This window comes from Vicugna pacos, chromosome 4 (genome assembly GCF_048564905.1).
Source record: "Vicugna pacos chromosome 4, VicPac4, whole genome shotgun sequence".
NCBI classification, from domain to species: domain Eukaryota; kingdom Metazoa; phylum Chordata; class Mammalia; order Artiodactyla; family Camelidae; genus Vicugna; species Vicugna pacos.
In genome coordinates, this window is record NC_132990.1 from 52,704,573 (window position 1) to 52,729,696 (window position 25,124).

The window sequence follows — 25,124 nt, forward strand, 5'->3', positions numbered from 1 at the left end:
GGCATCTTGCTGGATGGATTTTGAACTGGAAGGCTTGCTGGAAGGTTGGACTTTGAACTCAGAAAGTCTGTTGTGCTTGTATGTTGGGTTAGGTTCATATTCTGGCTTTTACTCTGCTCTCGCTTTGGCCCTTGAAATCCAAAACTCAACACAGGCCTGCTTGGTAACTTAGTGGTCCCAATTCGACCATCTCATAAGGAAAGAAATTTTAACAACTGGCATACGTGTCAAATAATGCAACAAAATACATTACACTGAATGTAGCCAACCTTGAGAGGCTGGGTACTTATGGCATCTTGATGGGAAAAACTGAAGCTATTGATCAAAGAAACAAAAGACATGTGCCTCTATAGAGTCAGCCTACATTTGTTTGCAGCTGAAAATAATTATAAGTTTCTGCTACAATTGAGCAAACTGACAATATGCTGTCAGCCAAAGACCTAGAAATCGCACAATTAAGCCAGTCTCAACTTGGCATTGGTAAGGAATAAGGCTCCAGCTAAAATCAGATGCCTCTGTAGTCATGGGTAAAGACCTCCAGGTGTTTACATCATTGTCAGCCCAACATTTTTGGATAATTCATGTGACTCTAACTCTGTGACAATGTGAATTAAGTTTTCTGAGTCTCAGGGCTTGGAGAGAAATGATGCTATACAGATGGAGGGCTGATGCACAATTTGAAGGAGTGTCATGTTTGTGTCAATGGCTGAAAAAGTTTCTGCAAGCAGTCATAACATGTTGCATATCAATCAGATAAAAAATTGCTGAGTTACAGCAAAATTCTGCTGGCCATGGAGGGGAAAACCATATTGTTAGAGTTTTTTGTCATCTGTAAGACAAATTCTGGGCTTCTTTCCACTCAGTGTGTGTTTGTGTTTGTGTGTGAGATGCATAATGCTATAAGAGAAAGAAATTTCACTAACAGAAGATAAGTCTGTGGGTATGTATGTGTATTGGTTGTACTCTGTCAGTTGAAAAGTCAGAACTGAGTTCAGGCTGCTTTAAGGAAACACAAATTAGAATCCATTGGCTCATATAACTGGCATTTTCAAGGAGTCAAGCTATATTTAGGCATGGCTAGGTTATGAGGTTAGACTGATGTCATTAAGCAGCTTTCTCTTTCTTCTTCCAAATCTACCTTTCTCTTTTGATTCATTCTCAGGAAGGCTGTCTTCATGTGGCCACAGGGCTGTCTTCATGTGGCCACAGAGCTGTCCTTCATCACATCACCTTAAATGGTTCTTAGCCTGTATAATCCTAGAAAAAAGAGTACGTCTTTACCAGTAGCTCAGAGAAAGTTCCACGAACAGCTCTGATTAGTCTGACTTGGGTCATCTGATCCTCTCTGAACCATCTTTGAACCAAATGAGATGAATGGACACTGAGATTGACCAGGCTCGGTCATGTCCTCACCTCTGAAAAGAGAAGGTAGAGGCCACCATCCTCAAACCACATAGTCTGAAAGTAGGGGAGAGAGGTTTCCTAAAATGAAAAATGGGCTTCTTATAGCAGGTGAATAAACAGACGATCACTGCTTGTGTGTATGTGTGGTGTGCATGTGTTATATTGTTTAAAACAAAACTCTAGCCAAAGTCTGTCAGTGACACTATGAGATCTGATTCAAATACCATTTACAACATTGTAATAAATCTAATCTTTTGTTAATTTAGAAAGTTTATGCTTAGCTACAATTTCCGATGTCAGAAATGAGTGACTGATCTTGGGTTGCTGCTAAGAAGTGCTAGAAATGAAATTAAAATACTGTTATGGATTCCCATATACCAACTAATACTAAAGTAAATTGTCATTCATTTTTGCACACTGATAACTTAAAATATAATAGAATAATTGACTTTGGTAATATTAGCTTAAAGCCTAGATGTTCAGTAGATTTCAATAGATACTTACTGACTTCTGAATGATTATAAGCAAAATCCTAAGTAATTTTACTCTATTATCTCATGCTCTTGAAAGAATTTGATTTATTTTGGTAAAAAATTTCAGATGTTTGCCAGTGTGAAATAAAACTAGACCAATGATCACTAGATAAGAACTTTGACTTATTTTATTTGACTCTCATGATCTTTCCATTATTGAGCTCATGAGAAGAAAGTTAGATTGTTTTTCCAAATAAGAAGGGAATTCTTGGTGGTAGAATTAGGATTCACTTTAATAATAAAATATGATCAAAGGTAACTGATGGTGATCTGAATGTCTGAATTTCTTTGAATAAGGAATTATTTTTGCAGCATTCTTCAAAGTAAATCCATAAAATTTCATGCTAATTATGCTTACAGTGTGAATTTTGATACAATTTTAGGAGCTACTATAGCTTTATTCTGTATCATGCTTCTTTCAAATGGCAATCCTAAAGCCTTAGAGAGTTTTAATATAGGATCTTATTTCAGAAATCAACAGCATCCAGAACTGTGGTTCATTAGAAAAGAAAATTCGTATCGTGCTAAGATTTGGCTTATTGAATTGGAATGAAATAACATTCACTTCCCTTAAATACACATTTTTTATTAAAGAAAATAGTTTCAGAGTGCACAGCCATAAAATTCCATCTTATAAAATTTCTTTGTAATTTTCCCTACTAGAAAATCAAACTGCTATGACATTCTGCACTCCTTTTTATTTATCGCTTTTGAATGTTTTTCTCCTCAAATTATCCTATGATCTGTGGTGAGATGAAGTTGCTAGAATGTTAAATTTGGTATCCCAAATCGTAAGTGAGCTGATAAAGCAGGGGTATCTTCCAGAAGGTGGGATTATAGTTTTCCTCAGGCAGCATTCCACCAGAGCAACACAGGACTATTTTATTTAGGCACCTCCAAAGGCTGTCAACAGTACCCTTTTTACCTTGACCCTAGGCTGTCATCACACATGTATATAGAAAATCTCACCCCCCTCCCCAAGAAAAAACCCTCCCAGTTCCTTACATGGGGAATGCTCTGGAACGACTCCTTGGTTCCAGCCTCTACTCCTTTCTAGCCACTCTGTTTATGAGCTGACTCAACCACTAGCCTTTTGACCTCTTACTTTCAGCTCCACCATCAGCCCTTGGGCCTAACAGTACAACTGACTCTCTAATTCGATTCTTTTCAATGCCTTGTGGCAGGCCACTAAAACTGTCCTTCTTGGTTGACAGCAACCTTTGAAATTTATTAACAATTTTAGGGTATTAACTATTTTCATCTGAAGGCTATTCTAAGGCTAGTCAGAGGCAGAGCGATCAAGGGGCAAAACCTAGAGATACTAAAAACTCAAAATTGAGAGAAGAATCGAGAGCTTATAAGAAATGAAGGGACAGCAGAGGGAGAGAAAGTTTACATCACAAACAGGACTTTACAGTCAGAGAAGTGATAATTCTGTGGAGACTGTGGAGGCATGGACAAAATCTCAAAGGACAGTTCAATTAGCAAGCGGTGCTGAAAGTTGATGTCAGGGATTAGCAGAACAAAAGTGATGGGATTCCACTGGAGAGGTGCCACAGCCCATCAGAGCCTGGCTGGGCTTGTTGGAACTAGGACTTCATCTCAGCTATTTTTAAAATTGGCGTTGCACCCACATGCAGTACAGCCCTTTCTGCCCTTACCTCTCAAGAGGGTGCATAGGTGTTCTTTGACATGTAATAATTCAACCAGCAACTAATGCATCCAGTTGTACTGGAAACCAATGAATATTTGTGTTGTTCTCAGAGATACTAGGAGAGCCTTTATCAAATGTGTTGCTTACCTCCAGATAGTCCATACCTAATAGTTCCTTAACCTATCCAATCTGTTTACCAGCCAGAATGATTTTTTTTCCCCTGGAGAACTGATGTTTGTCCTTGATGATCACAATAATCAGTTTTATATTATAGTGTTCTTCATTGAATACTGGCATTATATTGCATAGTGAGTCTATCACTTCTTTCATCTTTGTACTTACTGAACTAAAAAAGGGTGAAGGAGAGAACCAGACCTTTTGTTGAACTTGTCTTCTTTTCCGGTGTTGTCAGGTCTTGGGTCTTTAGTCCTCTGGGAACTAGTCTTGCATATCTGAGCTGTCTTAAAGATGGGTATCACTGTAAGGAGTGACTGAAAGAGAGTGAGGATTGCCCTAGCATCAAAGATGCTTTTGCTGAACTATCACATGTAAGCATCATTTCTGGAAAAATGTGGTAATTTATAAATCCTACTAAATTAAAAACCTTAATTAATTATTAGTTAATTTTTGTTTTGAGCACTACAAGTTCCACAGCCTCATCTCTCCCATTGTAAGGTAACCAGAAAGTCAGAATTCTTGGCCGTGTCATCAACTAAATTAAAATTATTTTTTTGTAGAGATGCTGGGACCATGATTGGTCCTTCAAATATATTATTAAGAATTTTCCACTTCTTAACCATAAGTGGTTACTCACTGAAAGCCAATCAAGACTAATTTTAGGAGAAAACCTCAGATAAGTTGGGTATCTGTGTCTTTATGATGGGATTTAAAACGTCAGGGAAAACATATATAAAGAAATGATTGGGGTGGAAGTGTTAAAGAGTAATCTGAAGCAATTCTATACCAATGTAAAACAAATGCTTAGCTGATTTCAAAGTTCAAGGAGTCAGAACATTCTAGAAAATACAGTGAAAAGAAACTTATACTCCTTAGGGATACTTTTCTGTTTGTAGGGTGAAATACATATGAAAAATGCAACATCACATGGAAAAGGTGTGTTTCCTGTTTGTGGGGGGTACCAGCTTCCCAGAGCACCCTAGCACATGTGTTCTCCCAGCTTGCTGGGGGTATATTGTGCTGGTGGCCCACAGCTGTCCCTCCCCAGGAGCTGCCTTCAGTCAGAGAGAGCTGTCTTTCCTAAGGTTATGCCTTCATCGGGGCAGCCCACATCCAATAAAGGGTCAATGTGGAGTCATGGGGCCTGCTCCTTGCCTCAGCTCCAGACAACTTTAAAGGGCCATCCTTTCTACAGAGTTCCCTGTGGGATTAGTGAAGGCCTCTGCTACAGTTGCATCTTGCACCACAGTTCAGCTTCTCCTGCTACCCATTCCTCATGGGATTCATGGAATCTCTCTCCAATAAACCTCCCGCGTGCAAAGCTTCACTCCAGAGTGTATTTCCAGGTAGCCAAACCTGTGGTGGTACAAGAAATGGTTTTAGGGAGACAACTCTATAATGTAGTTTGGAGCTGGATGACCTCATAACCCATGATGAATAGAGTACCAGTAACCTCTGGCATGCTTGAATCTTGCCATTGTTAAAATTTTCAGTGGCCGTAAAATGGGGTGAGATAATATTGGAAGGGAATGCATTGGCTGGTACAGTATATCAGGCATTGAGAGTTTTGGGAGAAGTAGTTAATTACAGAAATTATACAACTGGAAGTCTGTTATTGGGTCATATTGACTATCAGAGGGCCTCCTTGGCAGTATATAAAGAGACTCTTTTCTCTTGTATCTGGAGGAGCAGAAAATTCTGAGAATCAGATCTAAGACTTAATTATAACAGTAGCAGAAGTCCAGCGAGATTTGAACTGTCTGCTCCTTCAAGTTAGCTAGATCAAAGTCAAGGACCTGATTGGAAAGTTGTGGGACTATGAGATTTGGAATAAGGACATATGGATTACTGTACTCTGTAAATTTGAAACGTCAGATCCCGCTGCACCTTGTGGGCCTGCATTATTGACCCCTCCTTTCTGTTAATGGTGATAATTAGTCTTGCTTAAAGACAAAGTAGAGGTCTCCGCTTGGCAGGTGATATATATCCCTATAGAACATACCCTCCACTTTCCCTCCTGGCCATCAGACCCATAGTTAGGACCAAATCTCAACACTCAGCTGGGAAGGACGAAAAGGGACCAAGTGCTAAATAAAAAAGGAGCTGCAGGCTCTAGACAAAATATATCAGGGCATCTAGATTAACTTTATTAATTATGACATTCAGCTCCTCTATATCTTGGCTTATTTTTTGTTTGCTTGATCTATAAAAAGCTTTCACTAGTGTCTTTTTTTTTTAAAAAAATCAATTTTCAATACATTTCCTACAGATTTTCCTTTAAAAATATTTTGAGGCAGCATTATTTGGCACATAAAGTTTTATTATAGTTATATAGTTTTCTCCTTATATCAGCAGCTCAGTAAGGTTGTACCTGACCAGCATAGCTCTTCCTTATTTAGGTTAGCAATGAAATCAGCCTTGTGCTTTTTATTTCAGGTATTGAGTCATGATCTCAGCCTTCAGCATTATTTCCTTCATTGGGTTTTTGTGAAAGTTAAAATGAAAGTAGTAAACACTCAATAAGTATTTGCTATTATTTTATCCATGCTATGTTACTTAATACATAAATGTTTAGCATAGCTTGAATCTTTTTATCAAAATAAAATGGCTATTTTGTCCCTTCAGGGCTTTTAATTTTATTTTAGTCTTACACTAGCATTACAACCCTTCCCTCCTTCCTTCTTTCCTTTCTGAAATAGCCAGAGAAATGTTTTGAGCTTTGCCAATTTGCTTCTGTTTAATCCCTTTGCTTTTGTTATTTTTGCTCAGAAGAATCTTTGAGGCAGAGTCAATTTAACAATTAATAATTTATTTTAATTGAATATTTTGTTACCATGAGAAAGAATTGCTTATTGTGTTCATGTTTAATTTCAGGTACTTCTAGGGAGTTAATTCAGTTCACATCATTATTAAGAATCTTCTAAATCTTCAAAGCCAGGACCTCAGTATTTTAATTTAGATATTTAAAATAGGAGATGGAAAAGTTGACAGTGGCTGCAGTGGGAAGCATGTGAGGGCTGGTATAGTCTCTATAGTTACATGTCAGAAATATATTCTGCAGACCCGGGACCTTATTGACCAGGGTGTTGGGATTACCTATATTTGGTTTAAGATCAAATGGGAGTACTTTTAAGCTCTTTTTACCTGAAAGCCAAATAGACCACCCATCCCATGGTTTTTGCTGCTCAGCAAGAGGATCCTTTTCTTTGTTACATAATCTTACATATGAAACCAATTCGAGGTTTGATAATTACTTGGTAAGTATACAGACTGAAATGAGTTAGATGTGCAGGTCAAGACTTATGTAAGTCTATAATCATGGTCTAGTTGAACAGAGACATTTCATCCATGCCTGTATTGATGGCGTATCTTCCAAGATTCTCCCCCTGGTTTTCAGTATTTGAAAAATAACCTCTTCTTTTTTTCTGAGTGACATCAAATGACTTCCGATGTCATTATATGAGCCTTATGTGCCTCAAGTGCCTTATGTGAGCTCCTATTTTATTTCACTGGAGAGAATACTCTTTATTTCATAATATATATTTGATAGCCCTTTTAATAAAAAAGGGTAGGCTAGTTCAGGGTTTCTCAACATCAGCATTTGTGACAGTTTGGGTCAGATAAGTGTTTGCTGTTAAGATTGTAGCTCTAACCCCTTTACTGCAGATATGATATGATCTTTTTCAAGCATCACCTCTAATTTAGGAGAAAAGATGCAAGTAATGATTGTGTCATACTAAGAAGTGTTAGATATGACAGGAGGCTTCACAGTGTTTTGAACCCTTAAGTAAAGTATAGGGGTCAAAGATACAGTTACCAATCCTTGGTTTTAAGTCTAGATTTGCTGTGTGATCTTGGACAAGTGCTTAGGCTCTTGGTTCTTTCAGTTTATCATCTGTCATATGATTGATGTCTAAAGTTGCCCCAACAGTGTGAGTTATTTGCCATTATGTCCCTAGTATCTCCTATGCTGTCTGGCGCATAGTAGGCACTTGATAAAGTTTGTTGAATGAATGTTTTGTGAGTCTAGGATTGTGTTTTCACTAGCATTCAAAATTATAATACATATATATTTATTCACCACTGTATCCCCAGAACCTACCACAATGAGGGTATAGGTACTTGGTAAATATTTTATTTGATAAAAGCATAAACAAATATCATAGGGTTCTGAGATTAAACAATCACAAACAAGAATATGAATCCCAAAGCTTTACCAGATTGCTTTTACTCAAAACCTCTGTCAGTGAAGGACATTTGCATCAAGATGTACGTGTATTTCCACTCAAGTTGTCATATTATTCCCACACAAGTCATGGTGCTAATAATATGTGTTTGTCTACAAAATGAGCATTAAATTAGAACTTGTCCAGGAAAATCCCACCTCCTGCAACAAGCTATATAATTGCTCAAAGAAAATTTCCTTGGTCTTGGGGAGAGCCTCTGTTAGAAGCTAGCCAATGTTGGTCTCCCTTAAGTCAAGATGACACAGAAAGATAGAATGGGAAGACTCTCAGGCTTTAGCATTAGAAGTACTAAGGTTTCAGTTAAAATTCTTCTGCCTACTAGGGATGTGTGTTTTAGGAAGTTATTGTAGACTGTGAACCTCAGTTTTTTCATCTGTTAACTAGAGATCAACAGTACTTTCCTCATTGACTTGTCAAGGTAAATGAAAGAAACCGCTCAATAGCATCGATACCTGTTCCTTTTTAAAATAAGCCTACCGTTTTACTTTGTAGTACATAATGGGATATGTTCCAAAAATTGGTGTATGCACACAACCAATTTTCTGTGAATTGTATTTAATTTGTTAAGAAACAGAGAAATTTTCCTTATAAGAGAATCCTGCTGCAACTTATTGAAATGGAAGTAGGATGCCCCTCGTTTGTTTTGCTTGAGATTTCAAGTTTGGGTATATGCAGTTTTACAGCATAAATTCTCAGTATTCTCCATCAGCAAATAATCCTTTTTGATTTGTATTCACTTTCTTTTTTTCTTTTCGGATTCTTTCTTTATGTATTTATTTTTTATTTATTTTAAAAATTGAATTATAGTTGGCCTTAATGTGTTAGTTTCTGGTGTACAGCACTATGTCCCAGTCATGCATATACACACATTTTCATATTTTTTTCATTAAAGTTTATTATAAGGTCCTGGGCATAGTTCCCTGTGTTATACAGAAGAAACTTTTAAAAAATCTATTTTTATGTATAGTGGCTAAAATTGTAAATCTCAAACTTCCAAACGTATCCCTTTCTACCCTCTTTCCCTGGTAACCATAAGATGGTTTACTGTCTGCGAGTCTGCTTTTGTTTTGTAGATGAGTTCATAGTGTCCTTTTTTTTTTTTTTAATTCACATATAAGTGATATCATATGGTATTTTTCTTTCTCTTTCTGGCTTACTTCACTTAAGAGTATGCACTTTAGATTGAAATAAATATGGCTTCTTGATCTCCCAATGAATTCTGGTCCCTAGACCTTTTTGTTGTACGTATCAAAACAAGTCAGTATATCATAGTGATTAAGATCACTAGAAACAGACTGCTTGGGCTCTTGCCCAGCTCTGGTCTTTACCAACTATGTGGCTTTAGGAAACTCAACCTTGTACCTCAGTTTCCTAATGCACAAAGTGGAAATAAAAATAATACCTATCTCATGTTGTTATTGTAAGACTTACAGTGTTGGTAGGTGTCTTGTATATAATAAGTGGTAAAAATATTTAGTTAATTAGTTAATCTCGAGAACATATCCTGGAGATATGTCTTGTAGATTGTAATGGCAGAGCTAGCAGAGGGCATGCAAAAGCCTGGGTTAATTTTTTCATCCTACTCAGAGAACAGTGTTTACAAAGCAGTTGTCTAAAATGGGGTTCTCCAGAGTGTTTTTGAGATTCTCTGGTATATATTTAATTTATTGCTCTTCCTAAGTGTTTTCAATGCACTTAGATGGCTTCACTGTTGAATTTTTCTCTTATCTGTTGTGGAATTCACTAAAGATAGTATATAACTATAAATAAGCCTACTCATGCAATTGTAACCATGGCAACCACCAGCCTTTAAATGGGGAGAGTGGGGCTCACAAGGCTGGTCTCAACTTCACAACAGCCTAATATGTCCCTTTTCAGATTAGGCAGCTCAGAATTGTGCTTTGCATACAGCACAGCCATTCATTGCTCTCTGTAGTGTCCATGACTTACTTCAATCTAATGCAATCCATTTCTGACTCTTACACATTCTTTGAAAGCACTGTGCTAGGTTCTGGGGGATAAAAAAATGATTTTAGCTAAGTCCCTCCACCAACATATAGTGGCATCTTGCTATATTTCTTACCTTTCTCCCTTGCTAAAACCTCTTCAGTGGCTCCCCAGTGGATATAGAATCTGACCTTTCCTTTTTAGCTTCGTTTCTCACTCTGCTTCCCATGGTGCCTTAAACTTCAGGCCTTGTTTAAACATTCTGTGTTCTCCAATGCTGATCTCTCTCTCTCTCTGAAATTTTCTCTCAACTATCTTATTTACTCTTCAGATTTTTACTTTTCTCCCCATCTCAGCTCAAGTGCTTCTCCTTGTGAAATTTTCTGTTACGGTGTGGTCTTAAGATTAATTTACATAGAAGTCAGTCAGCTCTCCCTTATTCGCATGAATGAATCAGTGGCATTAAGCACCTTCCTTACCAGCAAATGAAAAGTAAAAACAAAACAACAAAAAATTCAAAGCCTCATTTATCAAAAAGAATGGAAATGGCAAATGTTAACTTAGGCCAGTCTCACCGTATAACATGCTCCTGATCTGATATTCTCCATTAAATGAATGTGGCTGATGAGAGCTGTGAGTGCAGGTATTTGTTGAAGGGTGTTGGGTGGGCACTGGTGATAGACACTCAAAAACAAACAAAAAAAGAATTATAGAATTTGACTGATGATAAATGACAGATAAAAAAGAGGTAAGTGAGGTAACTTTAAGGTCCAGGTGACTGTGAGAATAATGATGCTATTATTATAATTATATTTATTTATGATTACATATTATAATAATGATGTCTCACATTATTGTCTATCATTATCAAGAATAATGATGCTATTATTATATTTATTTATAATTATGTATTGTAATAATGATGTTTCACATTATCAACAGGAAGCAAAGGAAGAATATATTTGGGGGTAGAGTTATATTTGATTTTTGACCCATTGCATTTGATTTATTTTAGAACATACATGTCTAGTACAAGGTTGGAAGTTTCTGCTTAGACCTCAGGAGCAAGTCAGAACTAGAGATGTAGATTAGAAAATCATAAAAAATATAGATGAAAATTTAAGGCAATGGCATGAGTGAAACAGCTCAAGGAGAGTGTAGACTGAAAGGAAACACCTATTTTCAAGAAGAAGGCTCAGAAGGAATTGAATCAGTAAAAGAGAGACAATTGAAGGGGCAAGGGCTCTCAGGCCAGGTGAGTAGGAATCTTTTCAGCCAGGTAGGAAGGAGTAGGATTGCATGGGAGTGAGTACAGACACTGTCCCCTCTACTCTCTGAACGAAGTAGGAGTCAAAGCATCTGTGGAGAGTGAAGGATGTGGGGCACCTTGATAAAAATAGAGTAGAAATGGAAGTTTTGCTGTGGGAAGTGACTTAAGAAAGGGGGAGAATAACTAGGTGGATTAAAGCAGTCAGGACTGGATAATTTATCTCTAAGTGGAGACCACTAATTTATGTGATTTCTTTCATTGGGATTTAATAGCTTTGGAGTAAGTATGAAAACAAGTAAGAGAGAGTTGACTTTCTCTCCTACTACTTCATTCTCACTTGCTCCATTTCAGCCACTTGACCTCCTTCCTGCTCCTTGATCATATCTGGTATACCAGCTATTCCCACTGCAGGAAAGCTATTTTTTTTAACCTTTTAAAACTTAAAATATAGTTGATTTACAATGTTCCAGGTGTACAGAAAAGTGATTCGGTTTTAGATACACACATACATATATACACTCTTTTTCAGATTTCATTCCACTATAGGTTATTATAAGTTATTGAATATAGTTCCCTGTGCTATAAGTAAATCCTTGTTGTTTATCTATTTTATATATAGTAGTTTGTATCTGTTAATCCCAACTTTCTAATTTATCCCTCCCCTCCTTTCCCCTTTGGTAACCACAAGTTTGTTTCTATGTCTATGAGTCTGTTTCTGGTTCATAAATAAATTCATTTGTATCATTTTTTTTAAGATTCTACATGTAAATGGTATGACACGATATTTGTCTTTCTCTGTCTGATTTACTTCACTTAGTATGATAATCTCTAGGCCAATCCACATTGCTGCAAATGGCATTATTTCATTCTTTTTTATGGTTGAGTAATACTCCATCGTGTGTGTGTGTGTGTGTGTGTGTGTGTGTGTAAATAGTGCTGCTGTGAACACTGGGGTACATGTATCTTTTCAAATTAGGGTTTTTGTTTTTTCCAGATATATATGTGCAGAAGTGGGATTGCTGGATAATATGGTAACTCTCTTCTTAGTTTTTTTTTATGAGGAACCTCCAAACTATTCTCCATAGTGGCTGCACCAATTTACGTTCCCACCAACAGTGTAGGAGGATTCACTTTTCTCCACACCCTCTCCAGCATTTATTATTTGTAGACTTTTTGATAGTGGCCATTCTGACTGGTGTGAGGTGAAACCTTGTAGTTTTGATTTGCATTTCTCTGATAATTAGCGATATTGAGCATCTTTTCATGCCTGTTGGCCATCTGGATGTCTTCTTGGGAGAAATGTCTTTTTCAGTCTTCTGCCCATTTTTTGATTGGGTTGTTTGTTTTTTTGATTTTGAGCTATATAAGCTGTTTGTATATTTTGGAAACTAACTACTATTGGTTGCATTGTTTGCAAATATTTTCTCTCATTACATAGGTTGTCTTTTCATTTTGTTTGTGGTTTCCTTTGCTGTGTGAAAGCTTTTAAGTTTAATTAGGTCCCATTTGTTTATTTTTGCTTTTGTTTCCGTTGCTCTAAGAGATACATCCCAAAACATATTGCTGCGATTTATGTCAAAGAATGTTCTGCCTATGTTCTCTTCCAGTCATTTTATGGTTTTAGGTCTTATATGTAGGTTTTTTAATCCACTTTGTGCTCATTTTTGTTTATGGTGTGAGAAAATACTCTGCCCCTTGGTGGTTGAGGCTGCTCTAGAGGCTGGTGCAGGCTTCCTGGTGGGAGGGGCCAGTGCCTGTCCACTGGTGGGTGGAGCTGGGGCTTGGCTCTCTGGTGGGTTTGGCGGTGTCTAGGGGCAAGTCCAGAGGTAGCTGTGGGCTCTTTAGTCTTTAGGCAGCCTGTCTGCTGATGGATGGGTCTGTGTCTCTGCCCAGTTAGTTGTTTGTCCTGTGGTATCCAAGCACTGTCAGCTGCAGGCTGCTGAATGGTGCCAGGTCTTGGTACTAATGAGCCAAGATATCAGCAGCCAGCAGCAGCACATGGCTGAATGTTCACCAGTATGGCTGCTACCAGTGTCTATGTCCCTAGGGTGAGCCTCAGGACCCCCACCCGACCCCCACATCTCCAAGAGACTCTCCAAAACCAGCAGGTAGGTCTGGCCCAGGCTTCTGTCAAATTGCTGCTTTTGCCTTAGGTCCCAGTGTGCGTGAGATTTTGTGTGCCCTTTAAGAGTAAGTCTCTATTTCTCCCAGTCCTGTGGGGCTCCTACAGTTAAGTTCGATTGCCCTTCAAAACCAAATGCTCTGGGGATTCATCTTCCTGGTGCCGGGCCCTAGGCTGGGGAGCCTGATATGGGGCTCAGAACTCTCACTTGTATGGGAGAACCTCTGCAAAATAATTTTCCTCCAATTTGTGGGTTGTCCTCCTGGGGAGTATGGAGTTTGATTATATTGTGAGTCCACCCTTCCTATCTGTCTTGCGGTTCCTTCTTTATGTCATTAGTTGTAGATGATCTTTTCTGGTAGGTTCCAGTCTTTTTCATCAATGGCTGTTCTGCAGATAGTTGTGATTTTGGTGTGCTCATAAGTAGGGGTGAGCTCACGGTCTTTCTACTCTGCCATCTTGCTAATTGCCAGGAAAGATCTTATTGCATGTAAGTGAACCATTTGGTTTCTTCTTTCCTGTTTTTCCTCTTATTGGGCCTTCTCAATGATGTCTACACTGACCATCCTGTTTAATACTGTAACGTCAACTCTCTTCATTTCTGATCTCTCATCCCCCTCACCCTTCTTTTGGCCATAGCATTTACCTCCTAACATATTAAACGATTTACTCATTTATTATGTTTACTATTTAATGTCTGTCTCCTTCTGCTAATATTGGGCCTCTTGAGGACAGGGATCTTTGTTCTGTTGTGATGTATCCTAAATAACCAGAACAGTGCCTGGCACATAGTAATAGCTCAACAACTATTTGTTAAATAAAATTAAGTGGAATTAAGAAATGTCGGTCTCAGCAAAGGCACATAGTGGGTGTTAGTTTCTACTGAACTAGAAGCAGAAAACCCATATAAAAAAAAAAGCACTCTTCATGATTACTTTTTGGATTTAATTTGTAACAGATTTCTTAGGTTGTAAAGTTAAATTATCCCTTCTCCTTCTTCAGACACCCACTTCTGTATCTCCTTCCATATATAGTTGTAGTTACTTACAACCTACTCTGATAGATCACTCACTCACATCTAGAATAAATCCTCTCAGTATATTTAAATCTTATACAGGCATTTTGCATTTTAAATTTCTGTCTCTCTCATTTATTTATTTAATTAAAAGAGCAGGGTTAGTTCCAGTTGTCTAGAATGTCTCTGAAAGTTGGAGGAGATACAATTTTTTGTGGTGGTCAAAGGAGGAACATGATTGTGGCATAATTAAGAGCTGCCTCTTCTACTTGTGGGTGAAATAGACATGTTTCCTACGACAGTTCTGTATGGAGTGCTAATACTTACCCTAGAAAAAGATTCTCAGTTCTGCCCAGTGAATTTTAGATAACCAAGCAACTCAACTCAGTTTCAAGAATCAATGAACTACTTTCATGTTTCATAGAGTTAGTCTATACATTTACCTAAAAGAGTTTGACACTGTTAGATAATATCATTTGCTTTTCCCCATATTTGAGAATTTTGTGAAAGTGATCAATCAACTTTATTATTTTTTGAAGACAGTCTTATTTATTTATTTGTAATGGAAGTAATGGGGATTGAACCCAGGACCTCATGCATACACTCTACCACTGAGCTATACCCCCACCCACACAAAAACAACTTTAGATCAAAGACGGTTTCTTACAACTTAAAAAGGGCAGATTAAATCAGATTGAGTGATGGCGACTTTGCTCAGTTGAGCACAGTACGCTTTCCTGTTCTCCCCCAGCAGCAGAAGACTGCCTCTTATTCATGAAGCTTCTGGATCAAGGGAGATTTGCTCTCATTCTCTTCTTAACTCTCACACTTAGGCAGGTCCTGCATGTCTTTACCACAGGGGCAATCTCTTTCAACTCTCCTCTCCTGCCCCAAATCTTTTTCATAAATATTCAGTGGAGGTAGGGAGAAAGAGTTTGTGAGTGGATGCAGATTCTCCTTGTGTCTGGGACTCCCAGGCATTCTAAACTGTCTCACCAGCCCACACCTGTCCCTTAACATTGTGTTAAAATCTCGCATGTTTTCCTGCCTGTTTCTGTGGTGGCTACCTCCTGTCTCTACTGCTCTGCCAAAGACAAAACAGTTGAGGGATCCATTTCTCCTTGGAGGGTGTTGCCATCATTTTGGATTTTAGTTCAGTAGCTTAACTTGTGGCCTTAGCTCTCAAAGGGGCTCAAATATTATGCTTTTTATGCTATCTGATTTTTTCTCATTGTTAGGGTGGGAGCTACTTTCTCTACCTAGTTTTTACATCCTAGGTGGAAGATATTTTTCATATCTGGAATGATTATTTGGTTCTTTCTCCAGTCTCTTTGGTTATTTCTAAATCTCTTGGTTTCCTTCTCACATTTTAAAGCTTTTCTTTTATTCTTTAAACATATCATAGTCATTTTATATTCTGTGCCTAGTAATATACCATTATCTGGAATCTTCACAGATCTAATTCTGCTGTCTATTTCTTTTGATGTCTCTGAGTGATTGCTCTTCGTGTTCTCATATGTTTTGGGATTTTAGATTGTGAGCTCATGTTCTTTTGAATGTTATCTGTGGGAATTGTTTGAAGCGTGGATTGAAACTGAATACCTTAAGAGAGGATTTGTGTTTACATCTGAATGGAGCATAGCCAATCAGTTTATATTGAATTATTTGAGGTTTTTCAACAGCATTGGTAGCATGAGAAGTAGTGTGTAGTTATGAATTCTTAGGGAGCATATCTTTTTTTCCTTTACCTAGCACCAAAGCCAAGGTGCTTTGATTTCTGCATCATGCCATTTTGAAGGGTAGATTGACTTTTAATTCGCTATTTTCCTTACAATAGAGCTTTTAGAGGTCCCAGCTTTATTTAGTGTAGAGTGAGGAGGGAGTTTGCTTCTCTTAGGAACATCTGTGACTTCTTCTGTGTCTTCCACAACTTAGGTAGCTATCAGAAGAGAAGATTAACATCTGCAAAGAAGCTTAAAAAGGCAGCTTTTTCCCCCTTTGTTTTCCTTTTGCTTCTTCATTGGATTTCTGTGGGTTCCTTACTTTGTACCTGCTCTGCAAATACAATAATTTAAAAAATTATGCCAGCACTTAATTATGAGGACCATTTGGTTATCTAATATGTCATGAACAGAGAATTTCCCTTAAAATTTCTTTACTGCCATGCACAATTTCAGACAAGAAGAGAAAGAATTTGTATTTTCAGGTCATGTTGTTTAACTTCAGAAACTAAATACGTATTTTCAAAGAATATAGAGTTATTCAAATGGCTACTTACAGGTTTATTTAAGACCAGATAATGTTATTTAGACTGAATCCCAAATTTCATGTTCTTAGAATATCTTTCCTCATAGGCTGTTTTGTTACTGATTATAAGTATATGGCTAATTAGCATCCCAGGCTTTTATCATCCAAGCTGGCTGTTTTCAGGAAACATAGGATGATTAAAAAAAGAAAATAGTCTTGGTGTATGCATGTCCCTAAATTCCAATCTCATTGGGATAGTTTATTCTTAAGGTAAAAGAAGATTTGATAGTCTTTCTCCCTCTTCTTTGAACAACTTATCATTCTTCCAGACCTCTGGTTAAACATTTTGGTTCTACCAAAAAAGAAAGTCCTATGGAAAATGACTTGAATGACTATTTTCTCAGTTTTCCCAAGGATGGTAAACATTAGTACATCCTACCTGCATAGGAAGTAAGCTAATTCATTATGTACAATGGGTACCTTAAGCTGGCATTATGGCTTAATTCTCTCTTGGAACCTCATATGAGAAGGGCTGCTAAACACTTCTCTTCCACATGCCATTTGTTAGGAGACCCTTCAATTACTCCATTTCCAAAGGAAACAAGAAATCTGGCTTTTTAGAGCAATTGTAGGAGAACGGAAGAAAAGAAATAGGAACTTTTACTCTAATTCATTGTGGTATTCCAGTGCCTTCCATACCCCACCTCTAAATGGTAGGGTGATTGAAAATATGCAACAGTTCAGTAAAGAGGACTTGATTTCCTCAATAAGCCATGGTTTCAGAAATGTCATTTGTTTCCATGGCTCAAGGCAGTTTTCTTGATTGAAAAAAAGAATTGAGTCTAATTTTAAAATGTGGGTTTTCATTCCTACTGTCACCTATTTCTGTCTTTACTTTGAGTAGGGTAAAATCCTCCTGACACCAAACAAAGGCTAGTGAATCACTTTAGTTCTATTAATACCTTAATTGTCAAATTTATTTCAAATCTCTCAAATTCATGTACTTTGGGATAACAGCTGTGGTATAGAAGTACCATAGAGAATTAACTCTGAATTAAATTATAAATACCTAATAGTATGATCTGCTTTGCAGTAGAATGCCATAGAACAAACCACTGGCCAAAATGAATTCTTTAAATTATTTTAATTAGTCCTAAGCCATTTATAAATCTTTATTCTGTTCCCCCAGAGAGCCATTATTCTAAAATTGATCAGATTCTCTTTCACTCTCATACTTAAAAACATTTAAAAGTTCTCTATTGCATGATGAATAAAATAACAGATCCTTATTAGTGAATTCAAGATTCAAAATCCAGTTTTTGGTCTAGATATAGTGCATATCCTTTGAATTAACATCCCATACCTTTGTTCATGCTCCTCTTTCTATCTGGAGTACTCTTTTCTGATTTCCCATATGTTAAACTCTTGTTAACCCGTCAACTGTCAACTCAACATCACCTTTACTTTTCTTCAATAATAGAAAAAATGGAGTGGTTCTCAAACTTGGTTGTACATAGGATCACCCAGGTAACTTAAAAAAGGAAGAAAGGGAGGGAGAGAGGAAAGAAGGAAGGGAGGAAGAAGGAAGAAAGGCCAATTTCTCAGCTCAAAATCCAGAAATTCTGATTTAGTTGATCTGGAGTGCAGCCTGGGAATCAATAAAAAGTGAATCTAACGTATAGTCAAGTAGAACTCTGAAAATGTGATTAAGAGCCCAGATGATGTATCAGACTGTGGGCGAATCTTGATTTGACCACTCTGACTTTGTTGTTTAACTTCTCTATGTCTCAGTTTTCTCATCTATATACAATTGTGAAGATAATCATATTTAATTCTTAGGTTGTTGTGAACATTAGCTTAGATAATGCAGGTAAAGAGCTGAACCTAAAACCTGCCATAATAAATATTAGTTGTTATCAGTAATTAGTTTTTCCCTTTGGGTTCTAACATTTATTACATTTTCAATAAAAAATTCAGTCAGTTATAATCTTTATCACACTGTGCTATGGTTCTCAAAGGTATTTGCCTATTTCTCCAGCCATAGATTGGATCATCCTTTGGAGCAGCCTGGTCCTGGCACTTCCTCCCCCCAGATTCCTATTCCATCAGTTATCTCCTGTTGACCTTATCTCTTGGACAAAACATAGTTGAAGACCTCATTCTGTCTTTGGAGGAAAATTGCAGAAACCTCTTCACTGACCTCCCTTCACCCAAGATCTTTCTGGTCAGTTGTCTCAAGCAACAATTTCTCATTTTTTTCTCTTTGCTGCTAGAGACATTGTAAAAACTGTTGTTATGAAACTTATGATTCTTTATTCACAAGTTCGCCTCTATTTTAGATTATGACTTCTTTGAGGGCAAGGTCTATGTCTTTTTTTGTTTGCACATCTGGCATCTTGCAGTGTCTGGGAACATAGTAGGTGCTCAGTTTGTAGAAAGGGAAAAAGGAAGAAAGACATTTTGAGAGAATCAGTATTTCTGAGCCCACATTAAAAGTATGATTGAAAGCAGTCTCTAAAAAATCTGTTTAAAGAATTTAGACAGAACAGAAGGCAGATATGAATATTGAGAAAAATCTCAGACAACATAAATTTATAAATCATGGTGTAGCTGTCATACACTAAACTGGAGGAGTTTTTGAAGCTTCTGTATTAATACTTTAATATTATAAGTTCTTCAATAAAAATGTCTAATTTTCTACCCATTCCTTCTCCTTCACAATGCCTTCCATGTCTGCTATTAACCTAAACAACTATTATGCCATGTCTTAAGATTGGAGCACCATATTTGGGTTAATTTCTTACCCACAGACTATTGGACCACAATGTTCCTTGGAAATGACAAATTTGAAGATATGGATAAAGATGTTAAATTCTCTTTGCTAGAGTAGTGATGAAGAATGCTTCTGGGGATATAGTAATAAAGCTGAAAAGAGATATGACTATATAACAAAGCTAAAAAGAAATTTGAATTTAATCTATGTATTCTTTATGATTAAATGGAAAATTAAAACCAGCTTAATAGTCATGCTATTCAAGTGTTTTGTGGCATTTTAATAGCATATTTCAAATTTTAGTACCAAACTCATTATACAGTATTTCGAATATCTACATTTTACCTTAACCACAAGACCATTAAAATGCACATTGTCCTTCTCCTGTGGGAATTATGTACAACTTCTTATTTGTTAGCTTTGGGGCATGTTTCAAAGTACTTAGTACTGCTATTTATGATCCAAAGGAGACGAAATAAAAATGAACTACAGTCTCTGTTACTTGTAAAATTTAGATGGTGTTATAAGGTATTTTATTTTTCTATATATTTTTTGGTTTTCTTTTGAAAGAGACTGCATTTATCTGTTTCTGTTTGCAGAAGTAATGCAGGCTAATTAACATTTTGAAAGCAAGCAAGAGCAAAACAAAGTAAATAAAAATCTCTTATAATGTCATGACCCAGTGATGATGACGAATGACTTTTTGTTATTTTATATTTTATTTCAGCCTTTTTTCTATGTGAAAGTACATTAATTTAAAGGGAATATCCTAAGGATATTGTTACAAAACTGCAAGTTCAAATATTAAAAATGTCTCTGCAGCTTAATTTTTATGTTTATCAGTTGCTTCAGTGGAAGTTGGAGGAAAAGGGTTAAGATGTGTTATCATAGCACCATCTTATCCAGAAATCTTCCACAACAGTATCTATTTATTTATTTATTGAAGTATAGTCAGTTACAATGTGTCAATTTCTGGTGTACAGCATAATGTCTCAGTCATGCATATATATGCATATATTCATTTTCATATTCTGTTTTATTAAAGGTTATTACAAGATACTGAATGTAGTTCTCTGTGCTATACAAAAGAAATTTCTTTTATATATATAGCAGCTAACATTTGCAAATCTCAAACTCCCAGATTTATCCCTTCCTACCCCCTTTCCCTCATAACCATATATTGTTTCCTATATCTGCGAATCTGTTTGTGTTTTGTAGTTGAGTTCATTAGTGTCCTCTTTTTTTCTTTCTTTCTTATTTAGATTCCACATATAAGTGATATCATATTGTGTTTTTCTTTCTCCTTCTGGCTTACTACTCAGCAATTAAAAAAAAGAATAAAATATTGCCATTTGCAGCAACATGGATGGATCTGGAGATCGTCATTCTAAGTGAAGTAAGCCACAACAGTTTTTGAACGAATGAGTTGAGAAAGAGAAGGAACCAGAATCCAGTTGCCACATGAAAGCTAGGAATACAAGTGGGGGGTCAGGTTGGCTACTGTGAGAAACGGCAGAATCAGAAGTAGGGAGGAAGGGGAGACACAAAGGCAAAGCTTATAGGCTGGAACAGGCAGAGCCAGAGAAGCTGATCCTAGACAGATAAGGGAGCTTGAGGGATCTGAAATCTTTTCTTTCATTCTATCCTGTTTGAAGTTAACTGCAAAAGAGATAGCACAAGAGATAAACTGTCATTCTCTTTTTCTGTATAGACTAAAGTGAAAACATTCTAATCACTCATTTCTCATCTCTATAATGTCTTCATTTCTGAAGGCAAAGTTTCATTATTTTGACCCCCAAGGAAATAAGGGACTTGGGTGTGGGAGGGTCAAACATCCAGTCAGGATTAGGTGGAGGTGTAAGCTCCACTGGGGTAACTGGTACTCGATGCTCTTGCAGCTCTCTGGCAGAACTGTTGCCTATTTCTTCCTTTGTATTAATATCTCACCTAATTAACTAGAAATCCCATGAGAGAGCTACCATGAGCCCCATTTTACATCCAAGGAAAAGGATGTTCAGAGAAGTTAAATCATTTGTTCAAGTTAACACACAAATGAAGGAGCCTGGATTTAAATTCAGGTCTATTGGTTATGAAGGATGGTGTATGATTTTTAAAAATCTTTGAAATCATTGAGATGAATTCTGGAATAGTAAAATCATGGGAACTATGTAGGCTTTAAGGGTGTGAACAAAATCCCATAATGGGAAGAACTACTTCAAATCATATACATGGAACTCATTTTCTCTAGATTAATCTGTTCTAAGGCTTTGTATTCTTGGGAGGGAAGTAAACAGCTTTGTCCCCTCACAAAACATCTCTCTGAGTCAGTGAAGTAGACCAGAAAAAATGCAAGCCTTAGAAACAGATAGACTTGAGATCCAAATTTCAACAGCATCATTAATTGTTTTTAGGTATTGGGCACATTAATGTTTCTGAGTGCATTTGAATTTTGACATGTGTATTACGGAATAATAATTCCTTTCTCATAAACTTGCTATGCTGATTAAATAAGATTGCAGATTATGAAAAGCTGTCTAGAAATGTTGGTTGCTTTTAGACAACAGATACTACTATACAGTGAAAAAAAATCATTCTTCCCCAAAATGCCAGATGTTTTCTTGGTTGTGTTTCAAAGAGCACCAAATGTGATTGTATCCTTGGGGTGATTGCTTTATAAGCCAGATGTGAAAAGGAGGCACTTTACCAGAGAGTTTCAGTAGTCATACCAGCCAACTCACATAATTCTAGACCAACTCAAGATACCATGTGGACCTGGCATCCATCTGTTGTTTGAGTAAGTCATCATCTAACTCCTACTTGCAGTTAAACAAAATAGACAAGAGTATCTACCATTGCTTATTCATTGACAATTTGCTCCCTGTATAGTTATAGCATGTCAATTGATTGTCTCTACATCTTAGGTTGGAATAGCTCGAAATGAGTTTCTTTAACCTTGGCCAAATATTGAAACAGTCAGTAGAAAATGCAGGTCTACTTTTACCTAGATATGCAATCAACTTGGTACTGTATCTTCTTGACCTTCACCTGCCCAAAATATTCTTGGCCCATAGAATAAAAATCTAAGCTCTTCAAAGGTGTCCATAAAGGTGTTTACAAATTAATCTCTACTATTTATGCCCCAGATTTCCTCCTCTTCCCTCCATGATTTCTACTTTCTAGTCATGGTGGCTTCTCAGAGTCCCCAACTGCCTCCTGCTTTCTCTTTCTTGGTTGTGACACCACCTGCACCAGGTCACCCCTATGCTTTCAAACTTGGATGAATATCACACCCCAATGTGGAATCTCGATTCTTGATCAGCTGTCAAGGGGCCAGCGAGGGTCAAAGGGGAACCTTGACTGATGGAAAGACTGATAGATACATTTCTTTTCTTTCTCTTGTTTGTAAACTACTCCCAGATGTGACTTATCTGGAGAGGCACTGAGTGAACATGTTTGCTGAATGACATGCGCTGTGTCTTTGCTTATGAAGCAGTAGCTAATGTAAATCATAACATTACTTTGTATCACATCTTCCCTTGTCTCCTTTCCTTTTTTGGGGGGGGTGGTCACTTTTATGGTCTTGGCCTTGTACCTCCCAAATGAAGCATTAACTCCTTAATTCTTATTTCAGGTTCTACTTGCTAGGCAACCCAGAATAAAACATAATTATTCCTCAATCCGCCACATTCTTCCACACTTCCATGTTCTGTGCATAATCTGCTTAGAATGTTCCTCCACTCTCCATTATTCTTAAAGATCCGCTTCCACTGCTGACATCTCTGTGCTCCTAGGGTTCCTGGCAACTCTACAACTGCTAAAGCACATATCATGCTATTTTGTATATATGTAATGGTGGACCAGTTCCTCTGAACAGTCTGTAATCTCCTTGAGGAAAGGAAGATTGTCTTTTTTTTCCTCTGTATTTCTAGCACTTAGAATAGTGCCTGTTACCTATATGGTGTGTCACCTATAAAGTTGTTTAAGGAATGAATTGGACCAGTTCACTTCCATGCTTTCTTTGGTTTCTCCTGAGCATGATTGTTTAATGCTAAGGTGTTTTAATACCTTAAGGTATTTAACTTAAGGGAAAACCTTAAAATATTTAACTATTTTTATCTAGTTTCCTCTGAGCAGGTGGGTGAAAATGATCAGTGCAACTCTAAATGGTGTTACCCTAAAATCCTTTGTGTTGTGTGCAGTCTTCTGGAATGCCTGACTTATTAGGATTCCATAGCTAATCTAAGGACAAAACATGGCATTGTTAGGACAATGGCACTCAGATAGGTTTATGGATGGATCTAGAGGATAGAAATGTAGAAAGACTTCACTGGGGTTGGGGAAATATTTTATATTACTAAGGTAAGCATTAAGGGTCTTGAATTATAGAAGGTCGAGAATTGGGTAACACCTGTCATCCTGAATTTCCTTATCTAATATACAGTGTTCTCCAATGATACCTCCTACTTCTCCACCTTTCCCTGTGTTGATATGTAGAATCTATGTAATCTGGGCATTTTCCTGTTGACCCAAAGATGCTGAACTAGAGAGAAGGACCCATAACTAGTAAGCGTCTTTATGAACAGATGCTAAAGACTATGAAATGCCAATAAAGAATGGGAGAATGTGGACACAAATCTCTTAAAAGACAAAGGATAATGATCCATCCTCCTCTCTCTAATATATTCCCTCCATAGTCCCTCTTCCCCTTGCTGTTCCCTTCTGTCTGATCTTCACGTTGGCTTGGAGGGTTTGATTACAAAATTCACGTGAGTCTTTTGCTTTGAGTTAAGCCAGTACAGGAGGGCATTCCTTAACTCCCCTAGTGTAAGGTACAGCAGGTATTAAAAAACCCTCCTAAGATTTTCCCAGCCAAATAGTGTTGACCATTTATAGTTTTATGTATGATCCTGTTACCCTAAAGGGGCAACAATGCAGAGAGAAGTGGATTCTGGTCATTGTTGGGGTAGGGTTTCAGGAAGAGCTCATGATTCAGAGCCAGGAGGGAGATAGATACTAACATTATTAAACCATTCTAGGTTGTCATACATGTAATTTTCCCAGTAGCAATGTCGTAAAGTAGGCATTGTACCTTCTTTTTACGTATGAGAAAACTGAGAACCCAGATAGTTTTAGTAACTTGACTAGTGCTACACAACCAAGAAAATACTGAACACTAAAGGTCACCATTTGCACACCTGCTGGCATCACCCCTTTCAGATGTGGCATAAGGAGGGTTCTCTAGGAAGAAGATAGCTTTGCACTTCAGTTGAATTCGCTCCCTTGTTGCCATTTGTTTCCATGTTTATTGAAATACTCATTATATGTCAAACGATTTTGGTTACAAGGCAACTTCCTGCAAAGGGATCCATTTCTCATATAGCTTGTCTGGGTGGCTAAGACAATGAAGACTTAACAGTGGTAGCTGAGCCTGGCAATTCAACAGTTAATGCCTGTGGCATTTAAAGCATCCCATGGAGATGAACCACGGAGTGAGAATTTCAGCATATTGGAGTTTGGCAGGCATGGAGTGCAGCAAATGAGCCTCGACATATGAATGCATCCTATTGGATTTGACATCAATTGAAAAGCCTAAAGAATGTCCTAAACCTTCCCAATCTCTTCTCTTGCAGAGATAATATCACATCATTTTGGAGGAAAGCAGAAAGTTTATTTTGTGCATTTTTCAAATTTAAGAACTCACACACAAGTTCTTATAATTTGAACGGTCCAACAGA

At 37.3% G+C, this 25,124-nt stretch overlaps 1 protein-coding gene and 1 long non-coding RNA gene across 7 annotated transcripts in view; one reads left to right on the forward strand and one right to left on the reverse strand.

The window, feature by feature from the left end:
- Positions 1 to 25,124, forward strand: part of PLPPR1 (phospholipid phosphatase related 1) — a 505,983-nt gene that overhangs the window by 173,047 nt on the left and 307,812 nt on the right. The window contains exon 1 of one of the 3 annotated variants that reach the window (XM_072959839.1): positions 20,717 to 20,785. The exons of the other annotated variants lie outside the window; for them this stretch is intronic. The gene's annotated coding sequence lies outside the window, so the exon portion shown is untranslated. Of the gene's footprint in view, positions 1 to 20,716; positions 20,786 to 25,124 lie in introns of those variants that run through there. 3 annotated transcript variants of the gene reach the window in all.
- Positions 1 to 25,124, reverse strand: part of LOC140696102 (uncharacterized) — a 46,856-nt gene that overhangs the window by 8,251 nt on the left and 13,481 nt on the right. The window contains exons 5-7 of one of the 4 annotated variants that reach the window (XR_012072118.1): positions 4,924 to 5,124; positions 3,967 to 4,082; positions 1,037 to 1,257 (exon numbers count right to left, since the gene is read on the reverse strand). This is a non-coding gene — a long non-coding RNA (uncharacterized lncRNA). Of the gene's footprint in view, positions 1 to 1,036; positions 1,258 to 3,966; positions 4,083 to 4,923; positions 5,125 to 16,242; positions 16,425 to 25,124 lie in introns of those variants that run through there. The other 3 variants (XR_012072120.1, XR_012072117.1, XR_012072121.1) reach the window with 3 other exon arrangements.